The sequence below is a fragment of the Pinus tabuliformis genome, chromosome 8 (genome assembly GCF_031772625.1).
Source record: "Pinus tabuliformis cultivar Carrire ecotype Pingquan chromosome 8, CPIR1, whole genome shotgun sequence".
NCBI classification, from domain to species: Eukaryota; Viridiplantae; Streptophyta; class Pinopsida; order Pinales; family Pinaceae; genus Pinus; species Pinus tabuliformis.
In genome coordinates, this window is record NC_142294.1 from 1,638,629,763 (window position 1) to 1,638,649,274 (window position 19,512).

The window sequence follows — 19,512 nt, forward strand, 5'->3', positions numbered from 1 at the left end:
GAATCCTTAGTATCCTATCCATGTTGGAGAGGGAATCTTTTTTTTTCCAAAGTTCTAGCACTGTTCTATTGATTGGTCCTACTGATAGGGATGAACAAAAATGAGTCTAATCCTATATCCAATATAATTCTATGTATAGTACTCAAAATTGTCAATGTAAGAAGTGTATGTATGAATTTAGGGTAATACTTTGAAAAACTGAACGCATTGTTCTTTGTCTTGTAAACTTCACTTGATTTGTCTTTAGATCTTCCAGTGTACCATCCACCATAGTTGTAGACTTCTAGTGCCAATAGTAACCCAAAAATGTCTTTGCACCATCCACACTAGGGAAATAAGGTGGTTCAAAATATATCTGACGCAGGGCATCACAAGCACCTAGATATGATGGACCCTTCATTTCAATGCTACCCATGGCTGTTACTACCAGCTGCTGATATGAGAAGAAAAACCTTTTCACTACGGCTTCTATTGCCTGGAAGGCCAACAGAACATGTATTGTTGCAACATGATAAGCACCTAAAGTGTTATGTGAGAGAAGTCCATGTGAATGAAACAAATGCATAGGTGCCTCCTGGAGCCTTGGTCTACCCTTTGGATCAGCCTCAACACCCATGACTTTGGGCACCAGATGCCTTAGTTCCTTGCATGCATTTGTAAGGTCTCTAAGGGGGGCAGACTGAAGGCAATATGCACCTGCAAGCGTACTAGTGCTGCTAATTACCAACTGGTGTTTAAGGCAAAGGAAATCATCTGGGTCCATCACTAGAAGAAAATTCACAATTTCTATGAGCATGTTCCACATCCTTTCAACCATCCAACAGTCTGTGGATGCTCCTACGAAATCCCCAGAGTCTATTCTTTCATATACTCTGTGCAACAATTCTTGGCCTACAAATACCCAGGCCTCAAAGATCTGGAGGACATTGCAAAGTTTGGCATCTTCTGGATTGTGGAACTGTTTATGTTGTTTTAAACAGTGCAAATATCTTGGCTTGCAGATTCTATCATATTCAAGAAGAGGCTTACCTGACATATTTGGTTCCCCCAGACCTAAAGTGAAGGGAGTCCTCTGCATATGGCCTTCAATGGCAAGCCATATTCTAGAAACCATAGCTTCAGCGCTTTTCCATGTACCCAAACGAGGAAGTAAGCTCTCTTCACTTGTTCTGCTAACCACAGGTAAAGCACCAGGTCTCTGCCATACCTCATGGAAAACTTTCCATGAGAGAACACCACTACTTACTGACAACTGAAGAGTGGGAACCTGCTTGTCATTTTCACAAATCATTGAAATCAACTCAATCTGGGAACTAATTAAGGATTCAAGCCTTCTCTTCCATTCCTCTTTGTCAATGTAAGTCCTTGTGTCACAGAAGACAGACGAAACAAACCGAAAAGTAATCTCCAATGACTGTAAGGCAGCCTTTACCAACCCCTCTCTAGACCAACGAGGCCATTCCTTGAATTTCCACATGGCACTGAGCTCGAGGAGATGCACATACTGCTCATAACCCGCACACTCCATGGGGGAGGGCTCTATGGATTCTTCAACAAAGGCAAAATAGGATGCCATTTATTTACAGGACATATTTTTTCCCTGCAAACATAACCAGGAGAGTAAAGACACTAATGCTCTCCATGTACCATAATCTAAAAAGAACAACATAATAATAGAATAAACACTAAAATCCATTTTAAACACTAAAATTTTGAAAACTCGAATAGAAAAAAATGTTCTTAAATCCTTGATATATTTAAAAAGTTATCATCTGCATCCCGCAAGGACAAAGTTTGTAAGTGCTTTCATCAACTGGTTTTAGTCTGAATATCTAAAGTGTTAATATTTAATGTAAATAATGTCAACTCTCATTTCTCTACTTCTCCATTTCTTCCTATGACATCAGATCCTTGTGTTGTTTCCATGTGTACCTCATTTCTTTATTTCTCCATTTATACTTATTAGATCAAATTTATCTACTATTTCCACTGTGTATATATACTCAGAGTGTTAATAACTAAACAGATTCCTTAACAACAATATTCCACATTTATTAGACTATGCAATTGTTTTGTGATTTTTTACTATGGTTTTCCATTTCTCCATCCAAACAGATGACACCAGATTCATCTACCGATTCCACTGTGTATAATATACCTACAGTATTCATAATTCATTTGTATAATATAAAATTGAATGAAATGAGGATAGATGATTTGTTGTAAGATTTTGCGGATATAGGAAACACGAATACTTATTAATCAAACATTTAATTGAAAATTTTTACGATCCTAAAGCAGATTTTTGAGAAAAACAAGTCATTAGGAGAAAAATTTGAATCGTAACAAAATTATAATTATATCCAAAAATTTAAATCTTTTTTTATCAGGTTGGAAAAAATAAATTAATAAAAATATTTGAGCGAGGAAAAACTTCTATCTATTTAGAATCTTTAAATGCTTTCTTACTGCATTTACGATATTTAAATTCTTTCGGTCACAAGATATTTGACTAAACATGCAGAAAAAAGATTCTTTAAAATTTTAACTTTCGGTCACTGGGAAGAAATTTCGATTTTCCTAACTAAAATTCTGGAACACGGTTCTTTATTGCCTCATAAAATTTTGTGAGCGCTGACTTCATCAAAACCCTAATTTTTTTGAAATTCATCTAATCGAATGACTTGAACCTTTTATTAATCAAATTCCAACCAAAATAAGATTTTCATAGCCATTTGGCTTTGGAATACTCCTTATAATTAACTGTGACCAGGACCGATGCTTGTGAGAATGATGAATAAGATTCTTCATGGCACCGCATTCTTGAGGAGTCAAATAAAATTTATTCCGAACTGTGAGTCCAGTTGCGATCTAAATTTGGCCATATATTACTGCTCCAGAATAAATTTGCTATCTTTTACGAGACAGTTTGGCGGAGTGAGCAAATCGAGCTGTAATCTCTGAATCTTTAAAATATATTTAAATCTTTAAATCAATCGAAACGTGTTTTGGAATCTATGCTAAATCAATTACAGATCATTAACCAGGGAAGAGTTCATAAAACATGAAATGCCATTCAGAATCTATTCGAAATGCTAGGGCTTTGTCGCGTTGCATATGGCTTTTTAAAATACGGCTTCGAGGCATGAAAAGGATGCACACTAACCTTGCGAAAAGCAATTATCGATCACCAATGGCCAGCTGCATATAGTTTCAAACTTTCAGTAAAAGCTCCTCTATTATTGAAATTCTGAGATGTATACTACATTTTCAAAATTTCAGTAAAAGTTCTATCATTATTAAAACGATGGGCCTTGGTTTTTTTCCTTCCTATAACCCGTTGGAGAGCCCTCACAGTTACAGTTCCAATTCCAGATCGGGTGTCGCATTTTGAATTTTATGTGTTGTGCGCTGATTAAATGGAGATTTTATGTGTTGGATGACGCTGATTGCGTTGAATTGCGGAATGCTTAATTGCTAGGATTGTTTCACCTATTGAGTTTGTGCTATGAATCCAAATCGTTGGAGATCGATTCCAGTCTTAATTACAGTAAATAAATCAAGTTAAAACGCAGCCAGTGTTACATCTGATAGGAATTACAATTGCAGAAGTAAAATTTAATGAAGCATTTGAGAAATATGTGAAATTGCCATGTCTTGGAATGTCAATTGGGCTATATGTGCTGAAATTACTGAAGATTGGGAGGAATTTCGGGCCGGCTAGGTTGCTACTGCCACTGCTAGACCATGCTGAAAAAGAAAGGTATGCAGGGGTATACGATAATACCTGTATACACGCAAGACAGAGGTCGAAACAGCATTTGAAATCTTCCATCCTCGAAGCGCTACATGCACTGAATCACCTTCTGTAACCTCTCCTCTGTTTACCGGAGTTCAATGGTTGTAACCTCTCCTCTGTTCGCCGGAGTTCAATGCGTGAATTGTCGGGTGTTTGAATTGCCGGGAGTTTGAATTTCCTGGAGGATGGTTGGTAAGGTTCATAAATGTGCCTCAGGTTCGTAAATGTGCCTCATCAATACGCCAGAGTGGAGGCAAAAGTGGAGGCGGGCAGGGTCGATGGGCAGGAGCATGGCAGACGGCAGAGTGGCCGGAGCTGCGTGACCTGTAATCGCTGGAGAGTGATGCATGCCATGATCCATGGTCGAGCATGTAAGGGCACCATGACGTCAAGGAGGCTGTCTGCCGCTGTCAGAGGGTGTAAGGACATAGCATTAACTTTGCTATGGAGGTGGAAATAGGAACTACCAATGCATGCCTCACGTACGAGACCTATTTACTAAAAGTTGTCTACCGAGCCGCAAATTTGTCTGGATGGCAAAAATTCTTTCAAATCTTGTTAAATTTAAAAAAATAAAAATTAATAGTAAGACTGTTTGAATTTTTTTAAGGGTAGAAATGAATTCAGCAAATTTAGCATTATTAAAAAATGGTAACTGTTTGTTATCAAAATATTGTAGATATTTCATTTTTGTCTGGTCGTGTCCCTTTTTGAACATGTTGTTAGCAGTTGTGTTAAGGGTGTTTAAGTATAGATGAAATTTGATTAGTAAATTGTTCAATATACGTTAATTAAATATATGGATTTATTTTTTTTATTTTTTTATTTTTTTTATCAACCTAGAGGCTTCTTCTTAAAACAAAAATAAAAAAGTCTCCAAATAAAAGTAAACTATAATAATAAGGGAAAAAATTACACTATACGTATTTAATTAGTTGTTCATATAACTTAATATAATTTCTTGTAAAGTAAGTAGAAGATATATATATATATATATATATATATATATATAACACTAAGATGTTTCAACCTTATACTTTTCAAAAATATTTTAAAAGTGATATAAACTTCATATATATCTATATATATAGCAAAAAATTGTTAAAATAAATTATTTTAATGTTGTATAAACTAGTTTAACTTGATATCAACTTCATATATATTTATATATAGAAAAAAATTGTTAAAAAAATTATTTTAGTGTTGTATAAACTAATTTAATTTATACTGATAAAATCACTCTATACACATGCTATGTAATCTCTATGATATTCAAAAATATAATTTAAACAATAAAAAATTACACCTTGTTTTCTCATTTTAAAATAAATTTACTCATATTAAATTTATTGTTAAAATAAATCTATACTAATATAATAAAATGATGAAAAAAAAAAAAAAAAATCTTCAAAAACCATCTGTCACTTCCAGGTCCTAGATCCGAGAGTCAAATGGTTAACATTCATCTATCTTTGTTTTGGTTCAAGCCCTTATTCCTTTTAATCTAGCTGAAAATGCCCATTTACTTTTCCATATACTTTTGATGATCAGGTGAGGACAGTTGATAGATGTGTAAAATTATTTTGGTTTTAGATTGATCATTTTGTGTTGGTGGTTGAGATTTTTATATAATTTTGGTTATTTTAAAATATATGCTACAAGAATATATGTTAATTTTTGGATTTATGTGTCGTGAATTTGAATGTTTATTCTATTTTCATTTTCATTTCCAAAGTAAGGCTTGTTTTAATATCAACATGTTTTTATGGATATGAAAGGGTTTGTTCTCTTTAAAATAAGAAACAAAAGAAAAAAAATATTAACCTATCAATTACATCAACTTATTTAACACTTAATTTGAGTGCTAAAGCTTGGATCATAGTATGCATGATTATATGGTGACCCTCCTTTTTAGTAAATCATAATCTCAATTGAGTATTCAAACAAATAACTATGTCAAGGATATTGGATTTACTCTGTGTACCAGAACAAACAATGAGTCTCATAGTCCTTGTTGGCCTTTGGCTCCACCAATTAATAGTTCAATTCTCTAATAGGTCTCAAGGCCTATTTAACAAGGAGGGAGATCTATCAAGCTCATTCTTCTCTTGGCCTTTGGCTCCACCAATTAATAGTTCAATTCTTTAATAGGTCTCAAGGCCTATTTAACAAGGAGGGAGATCTATCAAGCTCATTCTTCTCCCTCATTATTGTGTCTACAAGTGCTCTCTAATCTAGTATGGAAAGGATGTTGTAATGTCCTACACTATAAACATTTTGACTAGGTCAATTACATAAATAACAATAATAATAAAATTTTAAAAATAAAATAAACTATAAAAATAAAATTAATAATTGAAATAAAATGGAGGTGAAATAGTGAAATCACAGTTGGTGCTTTTCGCTTCACTTTCAATAACCCATGGTTATATATATATATATATATATATCAACTCCTAATCTACCAACTCTATTCTCATTGGCTTTAGCTCGTATCATTAGCTTAGAGAATATCAGGAAAAACATAATAAGTTTGCAATGAAAGTTACATCATGGAATGCACAAGGTTTAAAAGGCCTTGACAAGAAACATACAATTTAATAAATAATTACTTTGATTTGTGGAATGCATATCATGTGCTCACAAGTTAAAATTATTGTATCCCAAGCCTTTGTTGTGATTTGCAATGTCTCTTTTATCACCCTATATATATGGGAGCAATCTAATGATATGTTTTTTTAGCTTTTGTGTAGAAGTCAGACCATTATGGTTGAAGATATCTCAATATTTCAATGTCTAAATTATATTTGAAATATAAATAGATTTGGAACCAAACTCAAATTACATAAATTAAATTAAAATAACTTAAAACTATGATTTCTCCCTTTCTAATTTGGTGAGACAAAACCATAAAACATATAAAAAAATCAAATACAAATTAATCAACTTAAAATTTGTCCCAAAAAATATATAACTTAAAATTAAAATTAACAATTTTTCAATTTTCTAAATTAAAAAAGATAAAAAATAAATAAGATGATTCCTAAGTAAATTAAGATGATTCCTAAGTAAATTTTCCAAATTAAAAGAGATAAAAAAAAAAATTTAATAATTAAATAACACCATTTGATTTGGACAAAAACTACAAAACATAAAATAATCAGAAAACACCTTTAAAAATAAAAAAGAAACTAAATGACTGGAAAGTAACAATTTTCCATTTAATTAAGAAAGACAGAATCAACTAAACAAAATTATAAAAAAAATAAAAGTAGAGTTTCAAAATAATGCATTTATAACACGAAAGTTGAGGTGCTCATAGGCAAGCACATTTTCTATTCAACTGACACATATCTACGCAAATTATTTTATTATTTTTTTTCAAAAATTGGTGTCGCAGTGTAAAACATGTTTTCTTATTTTATTAAAAATTTGGTGTTGACAGTGTAGAATATGGTGGAACACATGGGTCTAAGTGCGCAACACATGTCACATACATGTCAACATAAAATACACGTCGGGAATCGGACCTAAAACACACGACCTGATATCAATATAATGAAATTCTTCTCTTTTTGTCTCATTTCCTATCTATACTATATCAATATAACGAAATTCTTCTGTTTACCAAGTCAAGAATGCACCTAAATATTGAATGCATTCTCATCTCCTCGCGTCTCTTGCCACTCCAGATTAGGATTAGTTCTTCATTTATTCTGTTTTAGGGGAAATATGGTTCATTTTTTTAATAGCGAGATATGGGGAAGAAGCAGAAAAATGAGATACTCTGTTTGTTTTTTAATACTTTTCCAGAGCAGCGTTACTGAATGCATTTTGCTATATACTACTGCTTTGTTTTACTTCCAGCTCAGAGGAATTGGGTTTAGCTTTGACATTTTTCCTTTTCTATTATGGCCCGTGAATCCGATTGAAGGTATTTGATTGAAATCTAATAGATTCTATTACAGGTTTGTGTAATTCAAACGCAAATTACTCCGTAAAAGAAATCACTGCATTTCATCAAAACAATTATTTTATTTCTGGGTTTTTCTGAATCCACTTCAAAACTCCAAGAATCCCTTTAAGGTATTAAGGATGAACATTAACAATTTAAACATGAGATATTTCACTAATTTGTGACGTGAGATATTCCACTAATTTGTGATGGAAGCCAGCGATGTTGAAATGACATGATTAGGGATTTCAAAAAAAACATGGAATTGTTTGGTAACATCTCTGTTACAATCTGAATCCCTGAAGGGCCATGGATTAATCACCTTTCTAAAAATAAAATAAATTATAAAAATAAAATTAATAATTAAAATAAAATTATGCTGAAATAGTCAAATTACAGTTGGTGCTTTTGGTCTTTGCTTTTGATAACTCATGGTTTTTTCAATACTATATATATATATATATATATATATATATATATATATATATATATCAGCCTAGATCTATCTCAATTCCGAATCTACCAAGTGCTAAAAGGGATCAAATCTCTTTTCACTCTAAAAAAAGTTTGTACCTTAAGAAATTCCATCCCTCTCTGTGCTTGGCAGATCCATAGTTAAGATGGATCAATCAAAGGACATAGTGGATGACCACCTAAAGTAGCACCCACCTATTGCTTTTGATAGTTGTTTTATTCCTAATTAGACCTATTAAAGTTTAGAACCCTTTCTCTACTCTCATTGGCTTTCACTACTCTCATTAGCTTGGAGAATATAAGGAAAAACATAATGGGCTTGCAAAGAAAGTTACCTCATGGAATGCAGAAGGTTTAAAAGGCCTTGACAAGAGACATGCAATTTAACAAATAATTACTTTGATTTATGGAATGCATATCATGTGCTTATAACTCAAAATTATTGTATCCCAAGCCTTTGTTGTGCTTTGAAATGTCTCTTTTATCACCCAATCTATATGAGAGCAATCTAATGATATGTTTTTTTAGCTTTTTTGTAGAAGCCAGACCAGATTGTTGGAGATATCTCAATATTTCAATGTCTAAATAATATTTTAAATATAAATGGATTTAGAACCAAACTCAAATTACATGGACTAAATTAAAATAACTAAAAACTATGATTTCTCCATTTCTAATTTGGTGGGGCAAAACCATAAAACATATCCCAAAAAAGTCAAACACAAACTAATCAACTTAAAATTTATCCCCAAAAATATAAATTCTTAAAATTAACAATTTTCCAATTTTCTAAATTAAAAGAAATAAAAAATAAAGAAGATGATTCTACAATTTATAGTAAAAAAAATTAAAATACAACAAAAAAAATTGTTGGAGTTACAAGTTTTAACCTATGAACCTTACATGAATACTCCAAAGAGTAGTATTAATGCAGGATGGCCACCCAATCATGTTTGAAAGAAGGAAGCTCAATAAGCAAGAACATCTCAAGTCTACATACAACAAGGAAATGCTTGCTATTATAGACTCATTAGCCAAATGGATACAATATCTCTTGGGAAGTAAGTTCTTAATACGAACAGATCATAATAGTCTTCAACATCTCCTCCAGCAGAAAATGCTATCTATAGAACAACAAAAATGGATCAAAAAAATTGTTGCCTTTGACATGAATGTATTACATAAGAAATGGAAAGATAATGTAGTAGTTGATACTCTGTCTAGGAAATACGAAGAACCATCATTACTTGCAATTTTTGTTGTTTTTCCCAAATGGCTTAATGAGATTCGAAGTGAATATGCAAAAGATCCAGGAACAAGTGCTATAATGAATAACCTTCCTCATAATTTAAATTCCAATGGAAAAACAATGTTATATGGTACAAGGAAAGAATATATCTACGTTCAAATTCCAAATTTAAAGCCAAGATTTTCAAAGAGTCGCACGATTCACTCTCAGCTGGGCACGTAGGATTCTTTAAAACCTACTATAATGCACATCAATCATTATTATGGAAGGGTATGAATAATGATATTCAAAAATATGTGGCAGAATGTGATCAATGTCAACGAAATAAAAGTGAGAACATTATAACCCCATAGTTGCTCCACCTCTTAAATATCCCAAACCAAAAATGGGAAGAAATATCAATGGATTTTATTGAAGGATTACCCATGTGAGACGGGAAAGATAAAATTCTTGAAGTAGTAGACAAACTCACAAAGTATGCACACTTCATAGGAATGAATAAATCATATTCAATAAAAGAGATTGCCAAGATATTTTGCAAGAATCTCTACAAATTCTATGGATTTCCTAAAGTCATTGTTAGTGATAGAGATCCTAAGTTTAAGGGGAAGTTTTGGAAGGCATTTTTCAAACATATTGGAACATACCTGAACATGAGTTCTACATATTATCCTCAAACAAATGATCAAACATAAACTGTCAATAAGTGCTTAGAATCTTACCTTTGTTGGTATGCAACAAAAAAAAAAAAAACTAGTGGGCTCAGTGGTTACATCTCATTGAATGGTGGTACAATTCAACTTATCATACTTCCACAAAGATGACCCCATTTCAAGCTCTGTACGGATATGAACCTCCCAAATGGAAGTATTTGGCCATTTCCAAGATAAAAGTTCCAATAGTTAAGGAGCAATTAGAAGAAACCCAAAATGTTTTCCTAACATTAAAAGAAAATCTAAGTATTACAAGAAATCGCATGAAGCAGCAAGCTGACCGACACAGAACATAGAGAGAATTGGAAGTTGGAGAATGGGTATTTGTTAAACTTCATCCTTACAAGAAATTATCCATAAAACAAAAAGGAAAAACAAATTGGTGCCAATTTTTTATTGACCATATCACATTAACAAAATGATCAGCCAAGTAGCATACAACTTAAGCCTTCCCAACAATAGTTGAGTTCACAATGTTTCCATGTATCTTGTTTTAAAAAGGCATTGAGCAGACACCAATCAACATAGACAACACTTCTGATATTAGATGATGAAGGCAAGTTCATCTTAGAACCATAATGAATTGTTACCACCAGGGAAAGGAAGTTGTGAAGACAAAAATCTCTTTTCCAAAAATACTCATTGTTATACAGGATTTACGATTACGCTCAAAAGATTATGCCCTAGGTTGGTGTCTAATCTATAACAAGAAAGAGAAAAGAAAAACATTACTTTTCCTTAAAGTAAGTAGATGACGGAGTAAGGCCTACCTAGAATCTTTCACGCACTTTTCTCCTTCTTTAGCTTGGAAGCTCCAATTCCAGCTTTGAATGCCAAAATTAGAACCTTCATAGTTAGATAACACAAGCCAAGAAACTACAAGATCTATGCAGTATCATCTAAGTACTTCATTCAATAGATCAACATGGTATTGAAATAAGTGAAATAACAACATCACATATAGGAAAACAATGAATTCTTTGCATAACTATAAAGGGAAGGAGAATACAACTATAAATAACAGTTGATCTTGACTAAGGTTTTCCTTTTTTGTAGTTATTTTATCTTAGTCCATTGAAGGGTTAAACTTATGATGAGTAGACATATTTTCATTTACTTTTACGAGTTTGAAAAGAGAAGTGCTCGACAATCTTTCCATATTTTGGGAGTCTAAAAAGAGCTAAAAGAGGACTCAGGGGGGTTCCTTTTTTGTAGGTTTAAAGAGCCCAAACAATAGATAAAAGTATACTCTGTGGTCAAAGTAAACTATTCAAAACATAATGAAAACCTACTAATAGTTGTCAACCTGCTCAAAACACCACAAGAATGATTAAACATACATGTTTCATAGTAAAAATGAAGCATATCTAGGTCAAAACAATAAAAATGAATAAAATAATGATAAAATGACCATAAATATTCAAAATGACTTGTTATTTTTACCATTTTACATTTTACCTTCAATAGTGAGTATTTGGAGCTCTTTTCCCTTTGATTTTCTTCAGCTAATTGAGACCAATCTAGGGAACCATTTCAAGTGTTGTCACTTCCAGGTAGGAACTGAAACCTTTCCCTATCTTTCTATGGTCCATTCTTGTATTTCATGCAAAAACATTTAGGTTTTGAGGTCCCCGGGGTTCATAAAAATGTCGTGAGACAAACACACCCCCTAGTGTCAAAATATGCATTGCACCTAGGCAAGGGAACACTTCAGGGACAGGTGCAATGCTTTGGTAGACACTGTTGGGGTGCGTTGGGCACATTTTCCTAATTTTCTTCTCAATTTTGCCTCAAATTTTGTCAAGTTTTTGCATGGGAAAGAGACTAATGGATCCCTTGTTGATGTTTCAAGTACCCATCAGTACAAAATGGCATTCATCTAGCGAGAAAGAGAACATGAGGAATAATTTTTAAATCTGGAAAATGACCCTACTATCATCCAGGAGCTCAAAAATTGTGGGTTATTTAAATTCTTCTGGCTACTTGTTATAAGGCAAGAAAGGAGTTGTTAAATTATCTTGTCCATTCACGGGATACTTAGGCATAGGCGCTCAGGTTTAGGGATAATCTACTCATGATACACGTAGAGAATATTTACTTTATGACAAGATTGTCAAAGCGAGGTACCCCTGTCTCTCTTCTAGGTGGAAGAAGTGGCGGCGAGATGGTGAAAGACTATATCGCTACCTATTCTAGACCTCGAGCTCTTCCTACTAGGGATGGGAAGATTAGCATAAAGGATGTGACCCAATTGAGAATGACATTGTTCATTATCAAAAGATTGGCAGGAAACTCAACACTTCATGTAGCAAGCAAATCACACATGCAGTATGGGATAGAGTTTCTATAGCCAAAAGTATTCAACTGCAGTGAGGGTGTCTTGGTCAATTTGAAGGAACAACTTACTAAAGAAAAGGAGTGGAATTTGAATAAATTTGGCTATAGAGAGATCTTGTCCCTTTCGCTCTAGAGCGGGTTCCACTATTGCACCCTCAGAAGATTGTACTTGAGCCGATCGATCCAAGGACCCCATGGATGAGGAGGTGGATAGAACATATGAGACGACATGTAGGCCCATCATCGAACAACTTTTCACTAGCCTTCTTTGGGTGGCTCCAAAGAAAGTTCATCATCATTTATTATTATCCTTATACAAGGATAGATTTCTGTGATGATCCCAAGCTTGAGTTGTGTAGAAATTTTGACTGTAGATTAACCTGATAATGCAATATATCTAAAGCAAAATACTTTAATCTAATTCTACAATCAAACTTGCGAAAGCTTAATAGATTTGAGCAAGATCAAGCAGAACACATATAACCAGAAGAAGAATCAATGCACATGAAACACAGAAGAATACTTTAGCGAAAGCCTCAGCTAAAATCCCCGCTATCTATATTATCATATAAGTGGAAATATATCAGGATTACACAAATTTTTAGCTCTCAGAGCTAGCCAACTCTCAGTACAATCCCTCTCGATGCTCAAAGACAAAATAGACTGCTCAGATGCCTTCTCCTCTGCCCTCCAAGCTCCTATTTCCTTGTGTTGTTTTTCTTGGGTGATCCAGCTATTACCAAGTGTAACACTCAATTCCTTCTGCATGCAAGAGTTTTCCTTATATGAAAATTCTTGCAACTAATAGTACATTTTCCCTATCTTTAATCTCAACTGGGACTTTCTCTGAATAGACATGCTTTATTTATGAGAGAATATTCGATATCTAGAGTACACTAGTCTGATGCATGCATGCATTAACTGATTGAACTCACAATTAGTTCCTCAAAATGTTTGGAACTAATTTAACTGGAAATAACTCAGTTAACTGAGCTAACTAATTAAAACTCAATTAAAACTCATCCTTATCTCCTTAATTAAGGGATAATCTCCTTAATTTAAGGGATAACTGTTGCATGATTTCACAAAGACTTCTAGCTTGAATTTTTCCAACTAATTAATCCAAGATGAATTAATTAATTATTTTTCAAGCAGCTGGTGAGACTAAATTCGAATTTTAATTCTCAATTTTAATTCAAGGACAAATTAAAATTGGAATAGTCTTGTTGACACATTTCAACACTCCCTCTCAATATGAAAGGGATTATCTGTCACCCCGATCCTGTCTCTATGGAACTCGAATTTACACTTTGACAATACCTTAGTCAAAATGTCAGCATCTTTCTCCTCGGTTGAAATATACCGCAAAAACATGATCCTCCTTGCCAGACAGTCTCTAAGATGATGATACCGAATGTCGATGTGCTTGGACCTGTCATGAAATACTGGATTCTTAGAGAGTTTGATACAACTCTGATTATCACAATAGATCACAGTTGGATCCATCCTTTGATCAAACAAACCAACTAAAATTTTCTGCATCTAGATGGCCTCACATGCTACCTAACTTGCAGCCATGTATTCGGCCTCTGTCATGCTGAGTGCAACCGACCTCTGTTTCCTGCTGTACCAAGAAACTATCGCCGACCCAAGGTTGAAAATTCCACCTGATGTGCTCTTCCGATCTGATGGACTCCCTGCCCAATCTACATCAGTGAAGCCCTGTAGCTTCACTCCCTCTGTCCGTCTGTACCATAATCCATACTGAGATGTGCCTCTGAGGTATCTCAATACATGCTTTGTTGCCTTCCAAAACATCTTGGTAGGCTGAACCATAACTTGACTCAGTTGGTTCACCGCATAGCACAAATTTGGTCATTTGTTCACTAAGTACATCAGTGAACCCACAAGCTGCTTGTACACATTAGCTTCTACTACTTCTCCTGAAGTAGCATCCTCCTTCCTCTAGTAACCTGCTAGAGGAGTTTGCATGGGCTTGCACTTCTCCATGTGGAATCTCTTGGGTATCTCATTAGCATACTTGCCCTGAGACACACAAAACTCACCATCTTTCTGCCATACTTCCATGCCAAGGAAGTAATGCATGAGACCCATGTCTTTCATCTTGAATTCTCTTGCAAGGTCCTCCTTGCAAGACATGATCAACTGATCATCACCTGTCAATATGAGATCATCAACATAAAGTAAAATGATCAACTGCTTACCTTTCACCGTGATGTGGTACAGGTTCACATCGGCTTCACTCTTTGTGAAGCCCAACCCAGTGAAGTAGTTATCGATCCTGGTGTACTAAGCATGAGGTGCTTGCTTCAGCCCATACAAATCTCTCTTGAGTCGGCACACATGCGAATCACGATCGAAGGTATCAAAACCTTCTGGTTGTTCTATGTACACCTCTTCCTCAATCTTGCCATTGAGGAATGTAGTATTCTCATCCATCTTATGGATATTCCAACCCATTTGTGCTGATAGTGCCAACATCTATCTGATAGATGATTACCTTGCTACAGGAGAAAAAGTCTCATCATAGTCAATCCCCTCGACGTGTGAGAAACCACGGGCAACAAATATTGCCTTATGTTTCTCCACAATACCATCAGTAGCTTGCTTTACCTTGTAAAGCCAATGGGAAATGACAACTGACTTGTTCTCTGGTCTTGGAACCACATCCCAAACACTGTTACGAACTATGGAGTCATACTCCTCCACCATGGCATCAATCCAAATCGGTTGCTGCACTGCTTCCTCAAAGGAAGATGGCTCGGTCTCAAAACATTCCCCAACAAGGGCCATGTATCCAGTGTACCACTCAGGTGACCTCCTCTGTCTGCGCTGAGAAGATGGTTCTCCCACATTCTCTCTCACATCCGATAACAATTTGTCATCTTCTCTTGTGTGCTTCCGTCCATCTCTGGAAGACTCTGCTTGAGTGGATGTCTCCACTCTTGGAACCTCTACATGCAGCTGCTCCGCATCAGTCTAACGATCCTCCTCCTTAGGAACCAACAGTTCCTCCACAGCCTGTAGTTGGAGCTTCCTCTCAAGGGAAACTCGCATGGCCTTCTACTCATCAAACTTGAGATCTCTGCGAACCACTATCCTCCAACTGGTAGGCAACTATACCTGATAGTTGTGGGGTGTATCAGTGTACCCCACAAGTATCCCCAACTCTGGTCTCAGCTCAAGCTTCTTCCGTGCATTCTTTGTCACATGGAAATATACCGATGAGCCAAAGACCCTGAAGTGACCCACATCTAGTCTCTTACCGAGAAAGCTTCCTCTGGTGTTTTCATCCCAAGTATGTGATGTGGGCTTCTATACTACAAATAGACCATTGTGTTGCATGCCTCAGCCCACAAAAGAAGTGGTAGGCCTTGGTCATGCAGCATTGCCTGTGCTGCCCCTACAATCGTTCTGTTCTTCCTCTTCACCACCCCATTCTATTGTGGGTTATGAGGTGCCGTCAACTCCCGTTTAATTCCTTTTGCTACACACAAGTCCTTAAACTCTTGAGATACATATTCTCTACCGTTGTCGCTTCTCAAGGCCTTGATCTTCTTCCCTGATTCTTTCTCAACCAAAGCTTTGAACTCACAAAACTTTGAGAAGGTTTTATCCTTCTTTTGCATGAAATAAATCCAGCATTTACGAGAATAATCATCAGTGAAAATCACATAATACCTTTGCTTCACTGTGGATTCCATCAAGAATGGTCCACACAAATTAGTATGAACTCTTGCTAAGATCACTTCTGCTCGACTGTCTTGATCATCAAAGGAAGACTTGGGGTACTTTCCCAAGGTACAACCTTTGCATGTGTCAAATTTCTCGAGTTTACCTTTGGGAAGTCCTGTAGATATCTGCTGCATTATCTTCAAGGCCCCATGATGAAAATGGCCCAACTGCCTGTGCCATAACTCGCCAATGTCTTGGCTTTGCACCAATTTTGCTTTCGAACTCAATGCAACATAGTCATCTACCTCTAGTTTATAGAGATTCTTCACTCGAATCCCAATCCTCTTGGTCTGACTCGTGGCTATGTGTCTTAGGAATGCCTTTCCTTTACTGAAGACAACATCGTAGCCTTTGTCCTCCAACATCGCCACCGATACCAAGTTCTTCTTCAGTCTAGGAACATACTTCACATATGTCAAGGTGACAGGAGCTCCATGCTACCTCTGAAAAGAAATCATGCCCACTCCTAAAACACTGTACTTTCCATCATCACCCATCTCTATGCGCATCTTGAGGTCTTTCTCCTCCAAGGTACTGAATAAAATTTTATCGTCGGTCATGTGGAATGAGGCTCCACTATCAAGATACCAAACACAACCCACCATCGATGAAACCATACATGCGATGAGGGTAGTCCATTTCGAACTGAGAGCCTAATGCCTCACCATCCGATCCTTTTTTGGATCCCTTCTTGGACTTATTACATTGGAAATTAGTTGCATAATGTCCCATATCGTGACAATTAAAGCATCTCACTTTAGATTTGTCACCCTTCTTCCCTCCATGAGAAGAATTCGATTTGGAATGGCAAGCCTTCCCTTTCCCTTTCCTTGCCTTACTCGCTAAGGCCAGATTTACTTCATCATCATTCTTTGATGAAGAACCATCTCGAGTGCTCCTCCTGATCTCCTGCTACATTAGATCCGACCACAGTCATTCCTAATCCAGCAGTTTCTCTCTTCCATTTACATAGTCCTGGTAGCTATTCCAGCTCTTTGGAAGACCGAGGAGAGAAAGGCTCACCATATCATCATCGGCAGTAGTTATTCCCACACTACCAAGCTCACCTCCACAGGTGGTGAGCTTGTTCAGATATGTAGAAATAGTATCGCCCTTCTCCATCTTGATTTTCCAAGTATTATCCTTGAGCACCAGTTTCCTCTAGTCACTACTATTCTAATAGAGGTCCTCCAATTTCCTCCACATTGAAAACGAAGTATCCTTCCCATGGAGACTCGAGACAATATGGTCTTGAACTCCCTCCAGAAGAATCTATCTCGCCTTCGCCACACACTTCTTACATTCAGCCAATTCTTGTGCATTCGCTGTAGCTGGCTTGGGGATTTCTTGATCAATGAAATCCTTCAAACCATTTTCTTCTAATGCAACTTCCATTCTATATTTCCATGCTATGTAATTGAGCTGCCTTCCAAAGCATACTTGAGTCTCAAGCCATAGAATTCCATTGACCAACCTGAAGTATGAGATGAATTCGATTTGTACCTGCAATCCCGAACTTCAAACTTTGAATTCTCTTCTTCGTATATTGTTCACAGCTCTGATAACCTTTGCTCTGATACCATATAGAAATTTTGATTGTAGATTAACCTAATATTGCAATATAACCAAAGAAAAATTCTTTAATCTACTTCTACAATCAAACTTGCGGAAGCTTAATAGATTTAAGCAAGATCAAGCAGAACACATATAACTAGAAGAAGAATCAATGCACATGAAACACAGAAGAATACTTTGGGGAAAGCCTCAGCTAAAAACCCCGCTATCTATATTATCATACAAGTGGAAATATATCAGGATTACACAAAGCTTTAGCTCTCACATAATTCCAGCTCTCAGTACAATCCCTCTCGATGCTCACAGACAAAATAGATTGTTCATATGCCTTCTCTTTTTCCCTCCAAGCTCCTATTTCCTTGCATTGTTTTTCCTGGGTGATCCAATGGTTACCAAGTGTAACACTGATCACTCACACTGATCTTACACCCTGTAAAACTGTGCAAATCTCAAGGAATGAATTCCTTTTGCATGCAAGATTTTTCCTTATAGGAAAATTCTTACAACTGATAGTACATTGTCCTTGTCTTAATCCCAACTGGGTCTTTCTCTGAATAGAAATGCATGATTAATTTATGAGAGAATATTCAGTTGTCTGGAGTACACTAGTTTGATGCATGCATGCATTTTCTGACTGAACTCATATTTAGTTCCTCAAACTGTTTGGAACTAATTTAACTCGACATAACTCAATTAACAGAGCTAACTAATTACAACTCAATTATAACTGATCCTTATCTCCTTAATTAAGGGATAACTATTGCATGACTTCACGAAGACTTCTAGCTTGAATTTCTCCAACAATCCAAGATGAATTAATTAATTATTTTTCAAGCAGCTCGTGAGACTAAATTCAAATTTTAATTCTCAATTTTAATTCAAGGACAAATTAAAATTGGAATATTCTTGTTGCCACATTTTAACAAGTTGCCTCAGGGTGAGGAATGGGATGCTTCAGGTAAGATACTTTGACCATTAATTTTTTTCAAAGTTTTGCTATTTTTTTTATGTTTTTTGATGTTCCTGAGACTAAATTATTTGATGTGTTCATGCAGACATTGGACATGTTCGACCAGTAGGTAAGACATATCTCTGTCACCTAAAGAGACAAACACGAGAGGAGGTAGAGAGACCAATACAGTTCGTTGGGGTAGGACGGGATGTGCTACGAGATCTAGATTTAGCGAAGATCCTATAGGAGGTAGAGAACCACATGGAGGGACTGACACATGGGATTTATGAGACCGTGGTCAATCAACTTCTATTGTGACTTCCGTGACACACAATCAGAGTGCCTAGTCGTATTGGTCAATTACGGTGCAAAATAGCTCGTGCAATGTCATTTTATCATGAGCACTACTGATTTTTCTACTTAGATGTTTTGCATGTAGTTTTTATATGGACGATGCAGCCATATGTGTCTCGAGGCAAACATTTTGTAAACCCAAACTTCATATCTCTCTCTCTCTCTCTCTCTCTCTTTCTTTATATATATATATATATATGCTTTTTTTCCTAGTTCCTATTCTGCTTTCAATATGATGTGATGTGAATTGAAATTTATTTACATTCTTTGCAAATGTCAATCTAAAACAAAATTAGCTAGGGAATTTGCTAATGTCTTCAAATTCCCAGAAATATGTTCATATCGTAT

At 35.5% G+C, this 19,512-nt stretch overlaps 1 pseudogene; it reads right to left on the reverse strand.

Moving 5' to 3' along the window:
- Positions 1-283: 283 nt before the first annotated feature.
- LOC149242426 (nematode resistance protein-like HSPRO2 pseudogene) lies at positions 284-1,576 on the reverse strand (annotated as a pseudogene).
- Positions 1,577-19,512: the final 17,936 nt, after the last annotated feature.